At 43.5% G+C, this 21976-nt stretch overlaps 1 long non-coding RNA gene across 1 annotated transcript; it reads left to right on the forward strand.

Annotated features, from left to right (window-relative positions):
* The first annotated feature begins 453 nt into the window (after positions 1-453).
* On the forward strand, positions 454-10051 carry LOC150019766 (uncharacterized). Its single transcript, XR_016509294.1, has 2 exons — positions 454-624; positions 9037-10051. It is a non-coding gene; the product is annotated as an uncharacterized LOC150019766 (long non-coding RNA).
* Positions 10052-21976: the final 11925 nt, after the last annotated feature.

Here is a 21976-nt window from a genome sequence, read left to right on the forward strand (position 1 = left end):
ATTATCACTATGGGAAGACGGGGTGCCTGGTGGTTGCAAATGTAGCTCAGCCCCAGAGCGGAAAACCACTGGGAGCATGGAGGCAGGCAGGACCCACTCCACACACCGGTTTTCCCATGAGGAACCAGGCCTGCATTTATATAATAGTTAAAAGCTTGCTTTCTACTAAAAGACCCTGTCATCCTGGGCTGAGAACAACAGATGTTCAGTGTGTAACCTAGAACCAGTCTCTTAGAGCCTATTCTGGGCCATTTTCTAAGAACAGGATGTGGCTAGACAAGTTATCCTTATCATCCATGCATGTGTAACAATTTTTTTCTCTAATATGTAAAAGTAATAATCATATAAGGCAATGATTAGCACAATGATTCACAATTTTCTTGGACGTAATCTGCCTAAGAAACCAATAAAAGCCTGTTAAGGCAGGGGCAAACTGCGCTTTCTTCTCTAGAAAGTGGCCAGTTCTGTTCCCTCTTCTCCGCAGGATTCTTGCCGTCGCTGTGCATTTATTCCCTCATCCACAACGCCGTGGACTCTGCTGGTCAGAGGTCTGCAACAATCACTGCAGCACTCACTGGTGCAACTCAACCAAGTATGTTTAATTGGTGTTTCAAGGGCCACAAGGTAGGAAACGTATAGCCAGGGTCACAGGGGGAACTGGGCCCAGGCCTGTAGATCTGGGTCCTCAGTGTTGGCGGGGAGGGGAGCAATTTGCTTCCCAGGGGACACCTGGAAATGTCTGGAGACTTTTTTCGTTGTCATAACTTGGGAGGGCGTGCTACTGGCATTAAATGGGTAGAGGCCAGAGATGTTGCCAGCATCCTGCAATCCACAGGACAGCCCCACAACAGAGAATCATCCAGCCCAGAAGGTGGAGACACCTGCTTAGAGTCTAGGAAATGCAATGTCCTACATTAGCCACCAGGAGAGTGTTTGGTCCCTCTGGGACTGTCAAGGCCAAGGGGACCCTATCTGCTCATAGCAGAGGTAAGCAGAGAAAAACTCACTCTTCCTCCTGTGATTTTCCTTAAGGCTCACATTATTATCACACAACACTTTGGACACCAGGTGTATTCCCACCCCCATCCCCCCATATCTTTGCAATTCTGTTAAACCTGATGGTATCCTACAATTGAACTCCTTAAGAATAGTGGCAGATCCCTAGGTTAAGGGCTCAGTGCCACAAGACTGCTCCCACCTGACTTCAGATGCCAATCACAAGTCCAGATTGTCACCTGTGCTTCTGACTGACGGCTACAAATCAGAGGTCCCCATAACCCCTTCCTTGGATTGGATTAATTTGCTAGTGGCTTGAAGAACTCAGGAAAACAGTTTACTTACTGTTCACTGGTTCATTATATAAAGTATGGTAAAGGACACAGATGAACACCAGGTGGTAGAGATGAGAGGGCTGGTATGTGAGGAGGGACACGGAGCTTCCTTTGCCCTGCCTGGGCATACCACTCCCCCAGCACCTCCACATGCTCTCCAAACCGTGTAATTTGGGGCTTTTTATGGAGACTTCGTTGCATAGGCATAATCGATTACTAACTTCATTTCCAGCCCCTCTCCTCTCTCTGGAGAAAGTGGAGTAAGGCTGAAAGTTTCTAATCTTGGTTTGGTCTTTCTGGTGACCAGCCCCCATCCAGGAGCTCATGCAGGGGCACCTCATTAGAATGAAGACACTGCTATCACCCAGGAAATTCTAAGGAATCTAGAAGCCCTGTGTCAGGAAGAGCATCAAAGACCAACTGCTAGAACAAAAAAATGTTCCCAGTGCTCTTATCACTTACGAAATTACAAAGACTTAAGAGTTCTGTGAGAGTAACTGGGGGCAGAAACCATATATGTATTTTCTATTTCACAAGAGGGTATATACGCCCTGTCATAAATATCTTGCACAAACCTTACATCTTTAGGTCACAAAGTCCTTAGCTTTGAAAAAAACCTGGAATTAAAAGATTTTTATCTGATTTCTCACAACTACCGGTTCCACCTTGAAGAGATCAGGATTTTCCAATAGTTTATTATTGCCCAACAGGTAGTTTTCTTAGTGATACCTGAACACATCACTTCCTAGGGGATCCAGATTGCTCAGAATGTCAGGACTGATTATCCCATTTCCTGTGGCCATCACCTAGACACCCTTGGAGTCTTGTTTGCATAGAAGACTGGAAAGAAGGCCGCTCTGGGTGTCAAGAGCAAGTTGATTCTCTGGCCTCCGTTTGCTCACTTGTAATGTTACCTGGTCCCATAGGTGACCTCTAAGCTCTGCATGAACTCTGATTCTGGGACCAGCTGAGATTATCAGGGAGCCCAAAAGACTCAATGCAACCTTTATCTTGGGGCCACAAGGACTGTGTGCCTCCTGTTTCTTTCACTTTAAAATGAGAAGATTCTGCAGATCATCAGTATAAAAAGGCATATTTGTGTTTTCCTGATTCTAAACAGAATGCTCTTAATTCTCCAAGGGAGCAGACCTAAGGAAGCTTATTGAGGACATCTTGGTCCTGGCGTTGGAAAGAGCAGCCAGCCCGCCAGGGCAGCCCTGGCCTCTCTGGGCCACAGTCTGAGCCTGGTGGCCTGTCCCGTCAGAACTCCTTGACTTCTCTCCTCTCTCACTTCAGGTGAAGGCATGAGGACTAGGGTGGCCAGATGAAACATAGGATTCTAGTTAAATTTGAATTTCAGATAAACAACACATCATTTTTTGGTGCAAGTATGTCCCAAATATTGTATGTGTGGTTTAGCATCAGTATGTCCCCAACGTTGCAAGTTTATCTGCTAAGTCTGACATCTCTAGCTGGGAGGGGCATGGGAAGCAGCAAATGGGGAAGTGAGCCCCTAGCTGGGACAGAACTCTGCCCTTGGCCAGCCCAAGGGTCTTCCCCTCTCAGTGACAGGCAACAGGACACGGAGAATTGGCTTCCCCCAGGGCATGCAGTTGGAGGAAAAGGAAGCTCAGGTGAATGGGGAAGGCCAGGGGATTCCCCTGGGGACCGAAGGGGAAGGCAGTCCCATCTTATATTTGGAGCTGGTTACTGCTAAGAACCCAGGCCAAGGGTGTGTTGTGAAGGCCCTGCAGCCTCTGGGGCCTGCCCAGTAAGGGGCTGCTGCCGGAAGTCTGTGCACAGGGGAGGAAGCCCAGGAATACCCTGTGGGCTCGTGGCTGGGAACACCCAGCTTTGGAAGCTGACTGATAGACCCAGTGCCCCTGTTTGAGAATCAGTACTGTATCTTTTAACTCTCTGTTTTCCATCCCAAAGTGAAGAGACAAGATAACTTCCTTCACACAAAGTTTATTTTTAATCTGCATAATGCTGCCGTTGTGATACAACGGATGGTGGGTTCCATGCCCTCTGTGTGCGATTGCCAGGGACTGAATGGCGACAACGTGGACTGACCCAAGTAGGTTGTGTCGGTGACTCATGCACTTTCATCATAGACTTAGTGACGTTAACCTGGTTAATGTGATTTTACAAAACTGTCAACAACTCTTGGCAAAGTTACACACAACACAAGAAGATCTTCCCTGGATTGAAGACAAACTGTACTTAAAAAATTCAGGATATTTCTAAGCATGCGAAATGCTTGTTTGCATTATATGTAACATGCAATTACATTCTTGGGCTGAGATAATCATTTTTCAGCCACACGAATATTTAGCTGTGTATTTGAAAATCGTATGGGCCAGGGGATGATTTTTCATTTTGTGGGGCTGAGTTGAGTGAAGTAGAATGTCTGGTGTCCAAGACTGCTAAATTTCCGCAGTGCTTCCTAAGTTATCATGATAACCCAAACATTGCCCACTGGGAGGAGAGAACAGAAGGGACCATGTATTAATTGATTAGCTATAGTGGTCCAACAACATGGGTTATTTACATACACTTTTATTCAAGCTTTGCAACACCTCTAATCAGTACATATTCTAATACCCTTTACAAAAGTGAAGAAAGGGAGACTCTCAGAAGATAGGTAGTTTGCTTAAACCCTCATAGCCAGTAAGTGGAGCTGCCTGAATACAAATCTAGATCACAGCTGCACAATTATAAAAATGTGCTAATGATGAACAGAAAGAGAAAGAGGCAGATGATGAAATCTCTGGAAACTTAATCAAAGGAAAAGGGGGTGGTTTTTTAAATTTGTTTTTGTTTTCTGCTTTTGTCATGGCTTAAGAGCTGTTCTGCCTGGAGGTAGGGAATAGACCTAGAGATGAATTTATGTTTTTGTAAAATAGCCTTAATTTTTTGAAAAATAATTTTAAGTAGTAAGCATTTTGGACTGTCAAGCATCCTTTTTTGCCCCCTGAACTACAGATAAGTAAGGCTTTAAGATGGCAAACTCCCAGGAAGAAATTCGTCCATATAAACTAGAAGTTTGTCATTTGGATATTTGGTTCTGTGTTCCTGCAGTGGGAGTGCTGGCTTGCCTCAATTTTGACTGACCCAGGATAGGAGGTTGGCTTCTTTTGGGGGGTTATTGGTTCCAGGAGCCATTGGGCCTCAACACATGTCACCAAGTTCTGCATTCAGAGCTCTCTGGGGATGGGACAAGAAGATCCAGGCTGCATGTTGCTAGACTCCAGGCCTGTGCCCCGGGAGAAGCCCTCCATAGATCAGCATTCCCCCACCCTTCATAGCAGATCTGCAGCCTCACTTAAGGACCCATGACACACAGGTCCCTCCACTGCCGTCTGCACAGTTCACCCAACACTGCTGAACATCTCTGTGTCAGGCCGCAGACTCCTGACGCACCAACAGTCACCACCCAGGGGAGGCGACAGACCCAAGCAGGCTCTCCTACAGGTGAATGGATACAGAATATATCACTGACCTTATTTCAGATAACTGTTCCAAAGGATCAGAAACTGCTAGGCAATCAACATGAAGATTGTTAAAATATATAAAAAATTTTCAAGTTGTATAACTGAATTTGCATACTACTTTTCAGGAATTTTAGAACTTAAAGGGACTTCCAGAGTCACCTAGTACAGTAACTTTATTGCATAAAGCAAGGCGTAAATGTTCGTATTATAATTTTCAACTATCACAAATGTATCCCATGTAAGTTATTAAATGGTTATAGAATTCCAAGCCCTGGCTGGTTTAGCTCAGTGGATTGAGCGTCGGCCTGCGAGCTAAGTGTCGCTGGTTCGATCTTCCAGTCAGGGCACATCAGAGAAGGAAAACTCTGACTCCAAAAAACCTCCGCTGCCTTGCGGCATACCTCTTCAGGGGAAAGGCTAAGGGAGTAAACCCCGACAGAAAATCCGGAGCCGGAGTCCCTAAGGCGGTTTGACGTTGTAGTCAACACCGGCAACTCCTGCGGCGCACCTGAAGCCAAGCTGTATTGATTCCGTCTTTCCCTTGGATCCTTCAGCTGCGAAGAGAGGGGGGGTCTGCTGCATGGGCAACAGCAGACCCTCCATATCACCCTGCCCAGGCTCTGTAGCTTCAGCGTCATCGCAAGATGTCGGTTCAACACGGGAGGAGACAGATACCATGTCACTCCCGAGTCGGACTGCACAGCCATTCTCGGCGGTGCAGATAGACTCTTAAGAAGCTACACCATCGTCTCTCGAGACGGACGGCTGCCGACGATAGAATTCCAATAGTTTGGAATGTGATTTCTCTTAAGAAATTGGTTGTATATTATATACACAACTTTAATGTCTTAGTTTTTTCTTCACATTTTGCCTATACACTCTTATGATGCTGTATTTTTAAAAAACATATTGTTTTTGTAGCTTTAATTAGTTTCTATAGGTCTCTCCTACTCAGATTTTTATCTTTCCATTCATTGACTGCCATCTAGAGGTCAATGTGGTAATTACATATATTAGCCTTTCTGAGAAGGGAGGCAGGAAAACAGCAGTAATCAATTCTTGCTCTGCTTTTCTTTGTAAGGAACTCTCACACATGTTTGTGTCTTCACAAATATTTTGATTCTAAGACTGAAATGTCTAAGTGGTCCCTCGACACCCTGCTTCGGCTTTCCTCACTTTTACAGAGGATTACAGCTGGCAGTTTTAAATATCCCATCTGTTTGAAACCCCTTCCCTGGAAACTTATTTAATTTATTACCTAAAGTAAAATAAAGCCATTCAGCTTCTGGGGAAGCAGTCTGGTCTCGGGAGACCACACTGTGGTATTTCAGGTGGCTTTAGCTTCTGGCCTCGCCCAGGACTCTGCTGAAGAGGAAGAAGGTGTCTCTTTGTAGATTCTTAGATGCAGCTGGAGTGGACTTGAGAGATTTTCCAGCAGGGATTCTCGCCTAGAAAACTGGATCCTGTGGCCAAAATGGCTCCAGGATTTTGATCAATTGGTGGTTTATCTTTCCCCTAAATCCCAGGATAAAAAATTAGTCAATAAGTAGGACTTTCTCAATTCAAAGTTTTCTCCCAAACATTTTTCTTAAATTATTGTTCAAATGACTCTAAAGTGAGAGCTGGGTGAGGTCGACAGCTGCTCCTCCTCCTCCTCCAGTAGCCCATGTTTAATAAGACATATATTATCAAATAAGTCTAATGAAACTATAAAGCCTAGATTTCTCCTTTTTGCTGGAAGAATTCTCGTAATTTTTTATAGTAAAATTAAATGTATCAGAAATCCATGATGTTCTGAGAAGATCATACTGTTACACACAGAATGTCCTTATGCCACAGATGGGGCAGCTTCGGCCAAGAGAGGCGAGGTGAGAAATGCAGGGCAACAGAGCTGGGACCAGGGGCCAATGTCTATCACTGTCCAGTGCTCTCCTTTCTACACGCACCCTGTGTCGCTTCTGAGATGCAAGATGTGGTCTCCCAGCTCAGAGGCAGATTTAAAGGCAGGCACCCCGGATGTGTGCCCTGGGCCCTGACTTCTGAAGAGCCCCGCAAAACCCCAACTTTACACTTTTTTCTAATGACACCAAGTTTGGTTTTATTACTACACTGCATAAAATATGGTTAGCATGTATTTTTATTTTCCCTGTCTCTCTCTTTTATAAAGGCGCCCAATATTTTCTTTTGCACCCAGGGCCTCAACCAACCTTCACCTGGCTGAAATGTCATCCATGAAGAGTCTCCTTTGGTTGAGAAATACCATCTCCAGAAGCCACTTGTTAAAATGTGTGTGTGTGTGTGTGTGTGTGTGTGTGTGTGTGTGTGTGGTGTCACCACCACAAGCACTTTGCCCCACTCTAGCAGGGAGTGACTGACGGCTAGATTAAAAGGCTGTCCTCTGAAGAAGACCTGGTTGGGAAGGCTGGTGGGGGAGGTGAGGTATGGATGTGACTTAGGACCTGGTCCTGGGGATGATGGTGGAGTCCCCACACCTGGGAGCACAGTCTCTGACAAGGAACACAAGAATCATCTGTTTCCTTAATAGTTACTTATAACCTCTGACCTCTGCATTGCTAAATCCAATGGCCAGATCTCAGTCTTCAACTTGCTTGACCTTCACAGCATTGGCCCATTTGACCGTGTTAATGGCTCTCTTTGCTCCATGCACTGTCCTCACTGCCCTTGCCTCCCCCTCCCTCTAGCTCTCCTGCTGCTCCTCACTCTCATCCTGTCACCATGTCCTTGTCCTCTTCCCTTCCTTCTCCTCACTTGCCCCTTTGTAGTTCTGTACCACCTACACATTACAGCTCCTGAATGTCCATCTTTAGCCCAGACTTCTCTCCCAAACTGCATGTGTGTGGATCTAAGTCACTACTTCACATTTTCACTTGTGACTATCTAGAAGACATCAGACTCGATGTGTCCAAATTTCCCCCAAATCTGCTTCTACCACTTTCCCCCATTCCCACGACTGGCAACTCCATCTGTTCAGTTTCTAGGCGAAAAATCCTTACCTCTTCTTTTTCTCACATCTCACATCTAATGCACCAGGAATTCTTACCAATTCTGCCTTCAAACTAACCTCAGGATTAGACCATTCCTCCAGCCCCTTCCTGCTACCCCCACCCCGGCCCCCACCTCGTTATCACCTGGATCACAGCACTCCTTCCACTGGGCCTCCTGCTTAGACTCTTGTCTCTCCTACGATTTCTTGTCCAAAATGCAGTCACAATGATCTTTTGAAAATGCCCAGATTGTGTTCCTTCTCTGCTTGGAACACTGCAGTGGCTTAGTATAAAAGCCAGTGCCTTACCGCAGTGCATTAGTCCAGGTCCCTGAGATGCAGACACTGAGGTAGGATTAAATGAGCAAGGTTTTTATTAGAGGATCTGCTGGAGAAAAAATTGGGAAGGAGTGAAGGAGGCTGGAGAGCTATCAGACTGCGGGTGAAGGAGAGACAGGAGGAAAGTTAGGTGGGAAGGTGCCAGACCATGCTGTGGTCTCCGAAAGGCTGAGCACGTCCTCTGGAATCCCTGCAGAGGAGTTTGTCTCCCAGGAAAGTGCCTGCCTCATGGGCCTCCTGCACTCAGCCGTTGGCTGGGAGTGGCCTTGGGAAGTGGGCCTCGGCCCAGGCATGGCCTGGATGTTATATTGCACCAACTTGGCCTTGGTCAGCTACTCTCCCGGGACAGCAAGCTCTCCCGTAGGCTTGCAGGGCTCTACATGACCTCATCTCCCCTTTTCTCTCCAACTTTCACTCTCTCTCTGTTCAACACCCTCGCCTTCTTGCCCCCCCCCAAGCGTGAGGTGTGATCTCACCTTGGGGACTCCTAGTGTCTCCCCACAAACTCCTTCAAGTCTTCTCAAGTCTACCTTCTCAATGAGGTCTACCTAACCCCGTACTTAATATTTCAGTCTACATCTCTCATGCCTTCATTTCAGGGTCCATCTCTCTCCCCTGCAATGTTAGCTGCATGAGCACAGGGACCTTGGTTTTGTTTATTAATATAATCCAACTAACTAGAACAATGTCCGGTACATGCGAGAGAACCTATAAATAATTGTTGAGTGAATGAATGTTGTCTTCATTTGATCCTCTATGTGTGTTATATATATTTCTTGATCCACTTTCTTTCTGTCTCATGTTTTAAACCAGAATGCTTTCTATAAATGAACTAACAAAAACACATTTTTTTGTTAAACCTCTACAGGATGCCTCTACTCACTGCACATGGGTATTCACTCACCTTGGAAACATCCTTCATGGAGGTGAGGGCCACAGCCTCCAGGATGTCCCCCAGGATCACCGCCTCCTGGCCTTCATGCATTGGCAGTCCTCCCCGACATTTTTTCAGGCTTGGTCTGTACAGCCAACAGAGCAGAGCAGAAGTGATGGTGTGTTGTTTCCAAGGCACTGCCATAAAGACATGGTGAGTTCCAGATTGCTCTCCCTTGGATCACTTCCTCTGGGGGAATCCAGTGCCTTGTCATAAAGATATTCAAGTTGCCAGTGGAGAGACCCACAAGGCCAGGGACCAAGGCCTCCTGTCCACAGCTCACGAAGGAGCTGTAGTGGGGACAGGTCTTTCAGTCCTAGAGCCCTCAGACCTCTTGAGATTCAGCCAATGTCTGTTTATCCTGAACCGAAACTTCCCAGCTAAGCTTCCTGTAGATTCCTGACCCTTAGAAAATGTAATATTATAAGAGTCTGTGGTTTTAAACTGCTACACTTGGGGTGATTTTCTAGGCAGCAATAGATAACAAATAAAGTATGTATCATTATTATTATTCACTCAGTTTTACAGATGATGAACCTGAAGTTCACAGAAACAAACTTTCCTAAGGTTATAATTTTACACTCCAAAGCTGCCAGAGTCTGTCTGCCTGACCCCATAAATCACTTCAAATCCTGCGTTTGATGTATGTCCAAGGTGACAAGTCATGGTTGGGGGTTGAGGGGGTTGCTTATGTTTGTTAATTTAATCAGGAAGATGAGGCTCATCTACAAAAGCCGGAGTGCAGGTCATCACGTAACAGGACCCCCAGAACAGCTGAAAAATAAAACCACACACTTGGTTTGATCTGAATCCACAGCCTTTGGGTCAGAATGTCTGGCTGCACATCTCTTTAAAATGACATCAGGCAAAAAGAATTCAAAAGCCCTCTGCCCCAGTGAGCCCATATGTCTACCTGTGTGTAATAAAGCCAAGATTGCCTTTACTTCAACTTGGACGGCATTTCTCTCCAGGTTTGTTGCTGTGTTTGCTTGCAGTAACCAAGGATTTAAAATCAGTAATGCAAGCTTTCCTGTTGCTTCTCTCATTTTTCAAAACGCATGTATTTGGCAAAGCAATTAAGTCATTTTGTGTCAGCTTCTGATTTTACTTCTCTGCCCCCAAACATTTCGGCAACATTCGTTCGACCAAGTTAAAAAGAAACCTCACCTGAATCACCTTTTAAATAAAACCATCACCACTGTCCCTCTGTTGTGCTTTCTCTGTCGATGGGAGTCAAGGCAATGTTTAATCAGCATGAGCTGGAACCCAATTTCCCTCCCCTCCCCCTCCCCAGAGTCTGGGCTCAGCTGGAGGCCACCGCACCATGGCAACTTCATCTCAGTGACATTTCTAATAAATGTTCGCCTGAGGGTTTATGGGGTGTTTCTGGCCCAGGATCAGCTAACCAGCATGTGCTGGGGGCAGGGCTACTTCCTGTCTCCTCTACCCAGTGGTTTCTGCATCGCCATGAAAGATCACAAGAGTATTTGATGTCAGTTCTTAGAACAGCAATCAGTTAATTAAAATCCCTGAGTGTTTAAACAAACTGAAGGCAAGCAGCACTTCATTGGCAGCACGCGGGTGTCACAGGTGTCGGAAAGGCACCAAGGAGAGGCTGCAGAGACACAAGAGGGGAGGAGGGGGGAGTGCAGGAGACAGAACAGCAGGTTCTTCCTTCCCGCGAAATACCTCTTACTCTCCTGTCGGCACAGTTCTCAGCCTGAAGGACTAGCCATGGAAACAAAATGACCAGATCTCAGCTCTCTCTTTTCCCACCAAGCAGTCTAATGGAGAGGGGACAAAAAGGAAAACAGGGGTCCGGAATGATCTTCAAACTAGGCAATTACCTATCATTACTAGTCAAGAAACTTCAGTGTTATCCCAAAGTGGGTGTATTAATGATGTTTGAGATGGAGGAGCATAGTCACCAAATGTTGTGTTTTTGAGGGATTCTTATATTGGAGCTCTGGGCTGTGGAGCAGACTGGCCCTTGCATGCTGTTAGATCTGGTTTGAGCCAGCAGGAACCAGCACTGGCCACCTGTTCGGTCGTGAAGGCTAATGGAGTTTTCTGTCTGCTTGTTTGTGCCGCTCTACTCAAAGGTCCTTATTAAGCGCCCATGGGACTTCCAATAACTAATCATCTAGATGTAGAGCTGAGGGGCCACTGGAAACATGTATAAAGATATTCAAAATATCTTTGCATCAAGGCAATGAAGTTACCACTTCCCTTCCGATGCTGAGGCACCAAACAGATCTGTCAAGGGCTTCATGGGCACAAGCTTTAGGACATTCATGAATGAGAAAATTGTGGCTTTCTGTTAAGTGCCTTAGCATATTGTAAGGATCATAGTCAAAACATTCCTTTTTAGAATTAGCCAATTACACATCCTGCACCTGAATGAAAGAAATCTGAACATGTTTCCTGGCACTGGCAAGGATAGACTGTGTATTTAATTTTCTGTAGGCCTAAATATCTTAAAATGCATACAAATTCTCTATTATAATTGACCCAAAGGTCAATGATCAGTGATGTACAAGTCTGAGTGTTAGAAACAGGGCTGTGCCAGAACCACATGACCCAGTTTTTAAGAATGGAAATATCTCTAGATTCCATCTGAAGACTTGACTGCAGCGTTACAGGTGCATGATGAAGCTAGGGGGCCACTAATCATGTTCAGAAGGGAGACACACGACATTTACCCAATTACCCGACACTAGCAAATGACTGTTTTGAATGAGCTGCCATCATTTGGTGATATAAGATGGAAAGGTTGACTTCCATTTCAAAGAAAGTTATTTAAACACACTTAACCAGTATAGTTCTTCCCTTTACTGTTCAGATACACACCTGAAAACTGAAATCGGAGAATGGAATTTTTTAGTGCTAGGAGAGACTTTATATATAATTCACCCTTTTGTGCTGTATACTTTTATGGGTGAAAAGTCTGTGGATAACAGTGGTCAGGAAATTGTCCAAGAGCATACAGCTTATTTGAGACAAAGGGAATAGGGTGAGGAGGGGTATCTATCTTTCTCACTTGTGTTTATTGTCAGCCTGTCCCTTGCTACTAGCTCCTTCTACTCCATCTATATATACATTTTTTAAGAAGCAGCCTGTGTCAGGCTGTCTCAACTAGCACATCTCCCCTCCAGTCCCCAAGCAACTGTCCAGTGGCTGCTGCCTGTTTCAAGTTCAGTGAGCATTTTTCTGTCTTCTCGGTGGCACTCTTGCATTGCCCCTTTATGTGTTTGGCTTTCTTGACATTATCCAGCCCGGCTTCTAACCACCGGTCTCCCCCTTCTTGCTGGCATGCCCATATTGCACAGCATTCTGTTCCCACTCACAGCTTTTCCCACTTGACCTCAGTCTGGGGGTACAAATTCCTCATTCATGATCAACCATGAACCGGGTGTGATGTCCTCTCAGGAAGTCTACATTCTGGATGTTGCCAGCTGAGCTTCAGTCTGAATATACAGCTGCTTGTTGGGCAACTCCACCTGGAAGCACTACAGGAATCTCAAATTAATGCATTCGAAGTGGAATTCATGATCAGGACAGGCACTGTGTCTATTCATTTTTTAAATCTCCAGCACCTAGTACAGAGTAAGCACTCAATAATGGTTTGTTGGTAGAGTGAGAATCTCACTTGAAAGCAGAGTGGGGCAGAAATGTATGAGAAATTAAGAGTATGTAAAAGTTCCAAAGTGATGCGTGGGATGTAGCTTGGAGTGTTTATCAGAAATGGAGCTTCCTGATGTAGTTGAAAAAAACAAACATACAAACACCTCCAGATCTCTGAAGAATGCTTTATTGTCAAGCATTATTCTAGCACCACCTCGTGGATATTCTGCATCACTGTGTCCTGTCTTTTAATGAAAAATGAGAGCTCAGTTAAAGCTTTGTACTATAATAGTACCTGCCAAGCATTTACATAAATTGCCTTTTTAATCTCCATCACAAGGTAGGCATTATCGTCCCTACTTTATAAGCTAGCAAACATAACCTTGCACAGTTTAAGGAACTTGCCTGAGTTCAAACAACTATGTTCCCAACACTAGCAGCCTTCACCACCCTGCTGTAGATTTCTGTCACTTTCTTCTGTTTGTTGTATTTAGTTGTTATTAATTTAGCACATCTGTCAAAAAACATCAGCAGTCAATGTATGTGGCTCCTGGACTATGTAAGAGATATTCTAATAATAAAAATTAGTTCTACAAGCAGTACTAATGGTAACAACAAAAACAGAGGCTATGCTCCTATAGGCACTGCTCTGTTATTTCCCGTATATTATCTCATTTAATTTCCACAACTAATCTATGATGAAATACTCTTATTTTCACTGTTTGACTTTCCCAAAGAACCAGCTAGTAGTGGTGAAGCCTAAATTAAACCAGGTAGTCTGGCTCCAGAATGAGGCTCTTAGCTCCTATCAGAACAAACAACATCAAAGAGGTGCTCAAAGGGTCAACTGTGTGGTGACACAGGTTCTCTTATTTTGTTTTCCATGATAATAGCGTCTTACATGTTTGGTCCACATCCAATCCATCCTCTTCAGTGCCTGGCATGAGACCTTCCCAATGGTAGAATTTCAGACACCACTTACTGAATGAATGATTTATATTAAGTGCTATCAGATGATGATGGCTTAATGTGTCCAACTCCCTAAATAGCTTATTTTCTCTCTATTAAAAGACAGAAAGCCTTAATCCAAAGAAAATGCTCAAGATAGTGATGGGCTGTGGGGAAATTGCTTTGCAGTACATGGTGAGATCCTCACACCTGTCCATAGTAACCCACTCTTAAAACTTCTGTCAAATATGGTCACAGTGTCATCTCCTTATTTTCTGTCTACACCACTGACCTTGGTTTTAGATGGCCTATGGCCCCAGTCCTTCTGCTGAAATATTCAGCACATGATTAAATGGTCCTGATTTGATGTCCATGCCATTCATGCTGGAAGGTTTGGGCTTTGTGCAAATGGCTCTCTCACCTTCTGAGCACACATGGCTGCAGGCCGGGCAGTGCTGTCTTTTCACCCCCCAGGTGGTTCTGCCTCACACTTAGGTTTGCTTTGATGGTCTAGATACCAAGCAAGGCAGTATCAGACAGTCTGTCCACTGTTTTAAAACTCTGTATGGAAGGAAAATCAAAAAGAGAAAGAGGGTACCTTGGTAAAAATTTGCTTTTATAACATGATCAGTTGTACAAGATCTTAAATGAAGGGGACTCTCCTAGCTGCTGTCTCAACATGTGATGCAGCAAAGCAAAACTTTGGGTTTAAATTTAAATTACTGAAAGGACATATTTTTAAAAGCACGTGCTTCCAAAGATCAACGTTTCAATTCACATATTGGCTAGCCTAGCATGATCATTAGATCTTTCCCTCTTTCCCCACTTAACAAGGTTTATTCTAGGCATCTTTTGTATTTTTAGTCATCCCTAGAAATAGTCATACCTAAATCCCAACCACAAGATGTAATTTCCATGGAGCCAAGATTTGTACATAATTTGTTTTCTGTTGAAATATTTGTCTCTTATGTACTATTAAGGGAAAGAGGTTAGATGTATATACATCACAATACAATATAATCAATACAACACAATACAATACAATATGTATATAGTGTGATCCCAATATTTGTTTTTTACAAGCTCTACCACTATGCATAAGCACACACCAATATTTCTGATTGCACTAACATCGTGTTAATTGTAATTTAGCTCTGGTTAAAGGAGAGGTAAGATTGAAGTGTGTTACCAAAAATCTTCAGTTCTATTTTCTATATTATATTGTTTATATCTTTAAAAATCAGCATGCTTCACTTTTGTAAAACAATGTAAAAGAGCACCTTACAACAGGAAGAGGTGGCATTCAGCTAGATAGATGTGGAGAAGGTATCCCATGGCAGAAGCATAAATTAAAGATGTGATACATCATTTATTATTTTAGATTAGCAAGAGTGCTCTTGAACACATAAGTCATAAATGTTTTCTCCTTCCCACTCCTCCTTTCCTCCCAACAGTAGTTCAAGGGTATTTCCCAAACTCCCCTTTTCTGGACTTGTAGTTTAAGTAGATATAAATCTTATATCCTGAAATATCTCACTGGATTTTGACCCTCATCTGAAATATTTGTCTACAAAGCAGAGTGTGAAGTTCTTGAATATGTGATTCCTTGCTCTCCCCACCCCCTCCACTCTCCCCTTGGCCATTTAATACCTGGATGGGAAGAAAATAACACAGTGTCCTTGACCATGAATGCCACGGGCAAAACGCAGAAAGCATGATGTCCTGTCCTGTCAAGAGACTTTTTGCAATTTTCCAAACATGAACAGTCAGTGGATTGAGTGTGGGCCTGTGAACCAAAAAGTCGCTGGTTTGATTTCCAGTCAGGGCACATACCTGGGTTGTGGGCCAGGTCCCCAGTTGGGGGTGCACAAGAGGCAACCACACATCCATGTTTCTCTCCCTCTCTCCTCCCTCCCTTCCTCTCTCTCTAAAAATGAAGATGATGATATTAAAAAAAAAAAAAAAAAACCCGGAGACTGATGGCCCTGTGTGACTGCCAGCTTGCATCTCCAAACCTCCATAGATTTAGCTCATTTATCCTTAAAGCTTGGGGAGAGCCACAGAGCAATTAACCCCAGCCACACAGAGAAGGTCATTAACAAGGAATGGAACCCAAGTCTCCTGATAGCTGTTCCCCTTCTTGCCCACTGCTCCTATGCTGCACAGGGACAGTGTCACATTCTGCTGCCTGAGCCGCATGCTTTTATGTCATTCAATGTGTTTGTTTCCCTTTGTGTTTCCAAGGCCGTGTATTCCGTGAAAACATTCCCCTGGTAACCATCTGTCACCATCAGTAATAATAACAAATAACAAGTGGAAGCAAGCTGGGCATCAGTCAGAGCTGCCCTCTGGCAGGAGGGGGATAGCAGAGCTCGATCTGGAATATGATGTGAACGTCATGCTATTTCTGGAATATATACATCTCCAGGGACCCAAGAGGTATCCAGAGGGTAGAAGAGCTTTCTTTATTGGAATGTCAATCTGTTTCATTTTTTATCACACTTGGCATGTCTCTGAGCTAATTTCCTCCACCAAGTGTGAAGCTGTCATGATTTATGAGAACAGAGGGCTCCTGAACTTTGGGTTACAGAGCACAAACCCCTGACTGGGCTGGAACCTGCCTCTTCGGCCGAGCTTAGTGTGTTAGGTTTGGCATCCGAGCCACAAACATTCGAATGATGTGGAAAGAAAATGCCTTTGCTCTTTCAGAAGAGGTGTAAATCCTTGGTCGGATCAAGTTTCTCTGGGAAATGTTCATTTGGAAACGTTTTCTGGTAGCTACTTCCCCATAACTGAGCCAGTTAGTTTCATGGAGAGCAGTTGCGTATCTACTTGTCACAATCTACAACACAGTTTCCTTTATTAAAAAAAAATTTTTATTTATTGATTTGAGAGAGAGAGACATCCATTTATTGTTCTACTCATTTATGCATCCATTGGTTGATTCCTGACTAGGGATCAAACCCACAACCTTGGCATATTGTGACGACACTCTAGCCAACTGAGCTGCCTGGCCAGGGCTACAACACTGTTTCTGAAAAACAAAATGGTGGGTTTCAGAGATTACTCAGAGAATTGGATAACTGAGTTTGGCAGGCCTGTGGAGAGAGAGTGGCTGTCACCTCCCTGAGTCTTCTCCAGGCCTCAGTCCACCAGACCTTTCCCAGCTTCCAAACAGCCTCATTCTGGGTAGGTTCTGTGTCAAATACGCCCACCCACCCTTTTTTAAGGAGCTGCCTAGCTTGTCCCTCAGCTGGGACAATTGCGTTGTCCTTCTCCCCCAGAACATCTGTACTGAGCCACTATCACAAAGCATTTATTCTGTGAAAGGACTTGGCACTTGAAATCTTGGTTAATCCTCTCTGCCACCTAATCAGATATGTCATCATTTCCTTCATGAAAGATGGGGAAATTGAGGCTCATAGAGGGGAAATACCTTGGCCAAAATCACGTAGCTGAAAAGAGGCTGTGTTGTTCTGGTTGTTCTGGCTCCAAAGGATGTGATCTCAACTGTGGGCTCAAGTGTCTGACAGAACTGATGTGGGCAGCCCTCATTTGTTGAGTTCCTCATGAGAGGAAAGGCGATCCTCTTCACAAAACACAGTTATCGGGAGCAAGGGCACTTAGTGTCCAGTCCTGGCTCTACACCATTGTGCTCAGTGAGGTGGGCCTGAGAATAATAATATTTTTCTTACTACTAATAGTAACCGGGTGCCTTCCATGCCCCTGGTGCTACTGAAGCACTTTGCAGGGATCACTGCATTCATTTACACAGCAGTCCTGTGAGACAGGTATTGGTAGCAGCCTCACTTCACAAATTGTGAAACAGAAGCACAGATGTGTAAGCCACCTTCCCAAGGTCAAGGGGCAGCATGCTGTAGGAAGTCACAGCCAATCTCTCTCTTCCTTATTTTTTGTGGAAGTGGTATGGCTAGATGATTTCTCAAATGTCTTTCAGTTTGTCTAATATATTTAATTGTCCTTTGCTTTTTTATCTTAAACCATTTATTTCTTCCCTTGATTTGATCATGTTTCTCTTCATTTGGTTTGCCTCAAGAGACACTTCATCATAAGATCACTGCAGCCAGGGCCCCTCATTAACCTAGTGTGTAGTCTGAAACCTAGGAGAGACATAATATTAACTTGTTTTTAGAAATGGATAGTGGCAGATGTTGTGGATGAAACAGGGGTTCTATGGAAAGTAAGTTCACAGGGTGATCTGATCATAAATTCCTAACTGGGCAGGTCATGGTGGGTAGTCATGCCCCAGGCATACATCTTCTTTAGTAAAAGGCTTATCTATGTCTTAAGCAAGCTCTGTCCATTGTTTCTGTGCATCCAGATTAACACATCTTTGACATAAACTGTAACCACAATCAAGAGACCACATAGTATTCTTGTTAACTATCCTGTAATCTAATACCCACCTTGCTTTGTCCCACCTTACCACCCCTCCAGAATATATAATTTCAAATGCAGGTTGAAGATCTGGACAAGATGGCAGCATATGCAGACATGGCTCACCTCTTTTCATAACTATATCAAAATTACAACTAAAATATAGAACAACAATCACCCAGAACTGTCAGAAATCAAGCTGAATGGAAGTCTGACAACTATGGAATAAATAAACCACATCCATCGAGGTGGGTAGGAGGGGCCCAGATGTGGAACTGGCTGGTCTCTCACCTAAGTGTGGTGGATAAAAATTTGGGAGGGATATCTCAGTAGTGAGAAGTCTGCCAGCCCCCCACCAAGCCCCCCAGCAGAGGGTTCCAGTGCCAGGAAGAGAAGCCCCCACAAGTTCTGGCTGCAAAAACCAGTAGGGATTGAGTCAGTGGAAGAAACTGCAGGAGCCCAAAACAGTTCTTCTTAAAGAACCCACACATGGATTTTCCTACTCGGACTCTCTCTGAGCTCTAGCACCAGGGTAGCAGCATAAAAGGCATTAGTAGTATACAGGAACAGACTGAAGGCAGAGGCCATTGTCTCTTTTCTAAACCCTCCCTCCACAGAGCCAGCAAGCTGCTGCCATATCTGAGACTCCATCAGCCTGGCTAACTCTGTTTGCCCCACCTTGGAGATCCCCAGAGACTTCACGCCACCCACTTTACAGCCCCACTGAAGCTGCTTTTCTGTATGAATGGCTGGTAATGGCTCATGCTTCACAACTTCCTAAATCCTATCTAACAAGCAACAGCTGGCCTCAGTTAGCTCAAGGCCCAGCACTACCTGCAGCCAGCTTAGATTCACAGCCTGGCTTCACCTGGGTATCTCTAAGCTCAGCACAAGTAGCAGCCATCTCAGATTGGTTTATAGCTCAGGCAGGGTGCCCTGGGCAAAACACAGGTGAGGGTTGACATTGGCCTGTACCACCCAGGAAACGCCAGGGCCAGCACTCCCAGTGGAAAGCTACAGACCACATCGGAGAACCACCACCCTGCCCCTACACAGCTGATCCTCCACAGAAGGCGAAGGTTGGTGGTCTGTGGTCACAGCAAGTCCTTACAGCTGACTGGCCTGGGTAAATCCCTTCCATTGATCTGCCAATGGCAACCAAGGCTCAGCTACAAGAGGAAGGTGTACTCAGCCCACACAAAGGGTGTACCTCAAATATCTAGCTTGGATGATAGCGAAGGCTGTGTCACTGGAGCCTACCAGAAACCTACTACGTTAGGCCATACTACAAATACACAAAGTCAAAGCAGAAACACAGAAACAAACACCGGAGGCTGAAAAATTGAGGAGGCAAAGAAATATGGCCCAAATGAAAGAACAAAACAAAACCCCAGAAAAAGAACTGAACAAAATGGAGATAGTCAAACTCTCAGATGCAGAGTTTAAAACACTGGTGATCAGGATGCTTAGAGAAATGATTGAGTACAGCCACAAAATAATGAAAGAAGTGGCAGTTATACAAAGTGAAATAAAGAAAAATATACAAGAGACCAACAGTAATGGGAAGAAAGTTGAGACTCAAATCAACAATCTGGAACAAAAGGAAGAAAAAAACATTCACCTGGAACAGAAAGAAAAAACAAGGATTGGAAAAAAATGACAAGAGGATTAGGAACCTCTGGAACAACTTTAAATGTACCAACATCCAAATCATATGGGTGCCAGCAGGAGAAGAGGCCGAGCAATAAATTGAAAACTTATTTGAAAAAATAATGACAGAAAACTTCCCTAATCTGGTGAAGGAAATAGACATATAAGTCCAGGAAGCACAGACTCCCTAACAAGTTAGACCAAGAGGACCACACCAAGACACATCATAATTAAAATGCCAAACGTTCAAGATAAAGAGAGAATCTTATCTTAACAGCAGCAAGAGAAAAGCAGTTACCTACAAAGGGGTGCCTATAAGACTACCAGCTGACTTCTCAAAAGAAACTCTGCAGGCAAGAAGGGACTGGCAGGAAGTATTCCAAACGATGAAAAGCAAAGACCTACAACCAAGATTACTCTAACTAGCAAAGCTATCATTTAGAATGGAAGGGCAGAGAAAGTGCTTTCCAGACAAGGTAAAGCTAAAGGAGTTCATCATCACCAAGTCCTTATTGTATGAAATGTTAAAGGGACTTATTTAAGAAAAAGGAGATCAACACTATGAACATTAAAATGAAAACAAAGTCACAACTATCAACAACTGAATCTAAAAAAATAAAAACAAAACAAATTAAGTAGAGAACCAGAACAGGAAGAGAATCATAGGTATGGGGATCATTTAGAGCAGCAGTTCTCAACCTGTGGGTCACGACCCCTTCGGGGGTCGAATGACCCTTTCACAGGGGTCGCCTAAGACCATCGGAAAACACATATATAATTACATATTGGTTTTGTGATTAATCACTATGCTTTAATTATGTTCAATTTGTAACAATAAAAATACATCCTGCATATCAGATATTTACATTATGATTCATAACAGTAGCAAAATTACAGTTATGAAGTAGCAACGAAAATAATTTTATTGTTGGGGGTCACCACAACATGAGAAACTGTATTAAAGGGTCCCAGCATTAGGAAGGTTGAGAACCACTGATACAGAGGGTCATCAGCTGGGAGGAGAGAGGGGGGTTGATGTAGTCCCATTTGTTTATTTTTTTTGTTTCCCTTGCCTAAGGAGATATATGATAAAAATTGCTACAAGCAATGTCCAAGATTTTGCTGCCTAAGTTTTCTTCTAGAATTTTAATGGCTTTGGGTATAACATTTAAGTCTTTGATCCATTTTGAATTTACTTTTGTGTGTGGCTTAACAATGTGGTCTAATTTCATTTTTCTGCATGTATCTGTCCAATTTTCCCAACACCATTTATTGAATAAACTATGTTTAGCCCATTATATGTTCTTGCCTCCTCTGTCAAATATTAATTGACTATAAAGTTGTGAGTTTTTCTGAGCTCTCTATTCTGTTCCATTAATCTATGTGTCTGTTTTTATGCCAGTGTTATGCTATTTTGATTGCTATGGCCTTATAGTATAGTTTGATATAGGTAGTATGATTCCTCCAACTTTGTTCTTTCTCAGGACCGCCATTGTTATGCAGGGCTTTCTGTGGTTCCATATACATTTTTGAAATATTTACTCTAGTTCTGTGAAATATGTCATTGAAATCTTGATAGGAATTGTATTCAATCTATAGATTTCTTTAGCTAGTATGAACATTTAAATGATGTTAATTTTTCTTATCCATGAACATGGTATGTACTTCCACTTATTTTTATCTTCAATTTCTTTCTTTAGTGTCTTATAATTTTCTGAGTACAGGTCTTTTACATCTTTGGTTAGGTTTATTCCTAGGTAGTTCATTCTTTTGCAACAATTGTGAATGAGATTGTGTTCTTCATTTCCCTTCTGTTATTTTGTTATTGGCATATAAAAGTGCAACTAATTTCTGGATATTAATTTTGTATCCTACTAGTTTGCTGAATTCACTTATCAGTTCTAGTAGATTCTTGGTGGATCTTTGGGGTTCTTTATGTACAGTATCATGTCATCTGCAAATAATGACAGTTTTACATCTTCCTTTCCAATTTGGATACCTTTTTATTTCTTCTTCTTGTCTGATTGTTGTGGCTTGGACTTCCAGTACTATGCTGAATAAGAGGTGAAAGCAGACATCCCTGTCTTGTTCCAAATTGTAAGGGAAACAATTGTAGTTTTGCACATTCAATATGATGCTGGCAGTGGGTTTGTCATATATGACTTTTATTATGTTTAGGTATGTTCCCTCTACTTCCACTTTGCTGAGAGTTTTTTTTATTTTAAATGGGTGCTGGATTTTATCAAATGCTCTT

Source organism: Furipterus horrens, unplaced genomic scaffold (genome assembly GCF_987537825.1).
Source record: "Furipterus horrens unplaced genomic scaffold, mFurHor1.1.pri manual_scaffold_2, whole genome shotgun sequence".
NCBI classification, from domain to species: domain Eukaryota; kingdom Metazoa; phylum Chordata; class Mammalia; order Chiroptera; family Furipteridae; genus Furipterus; species Furipterus horrens.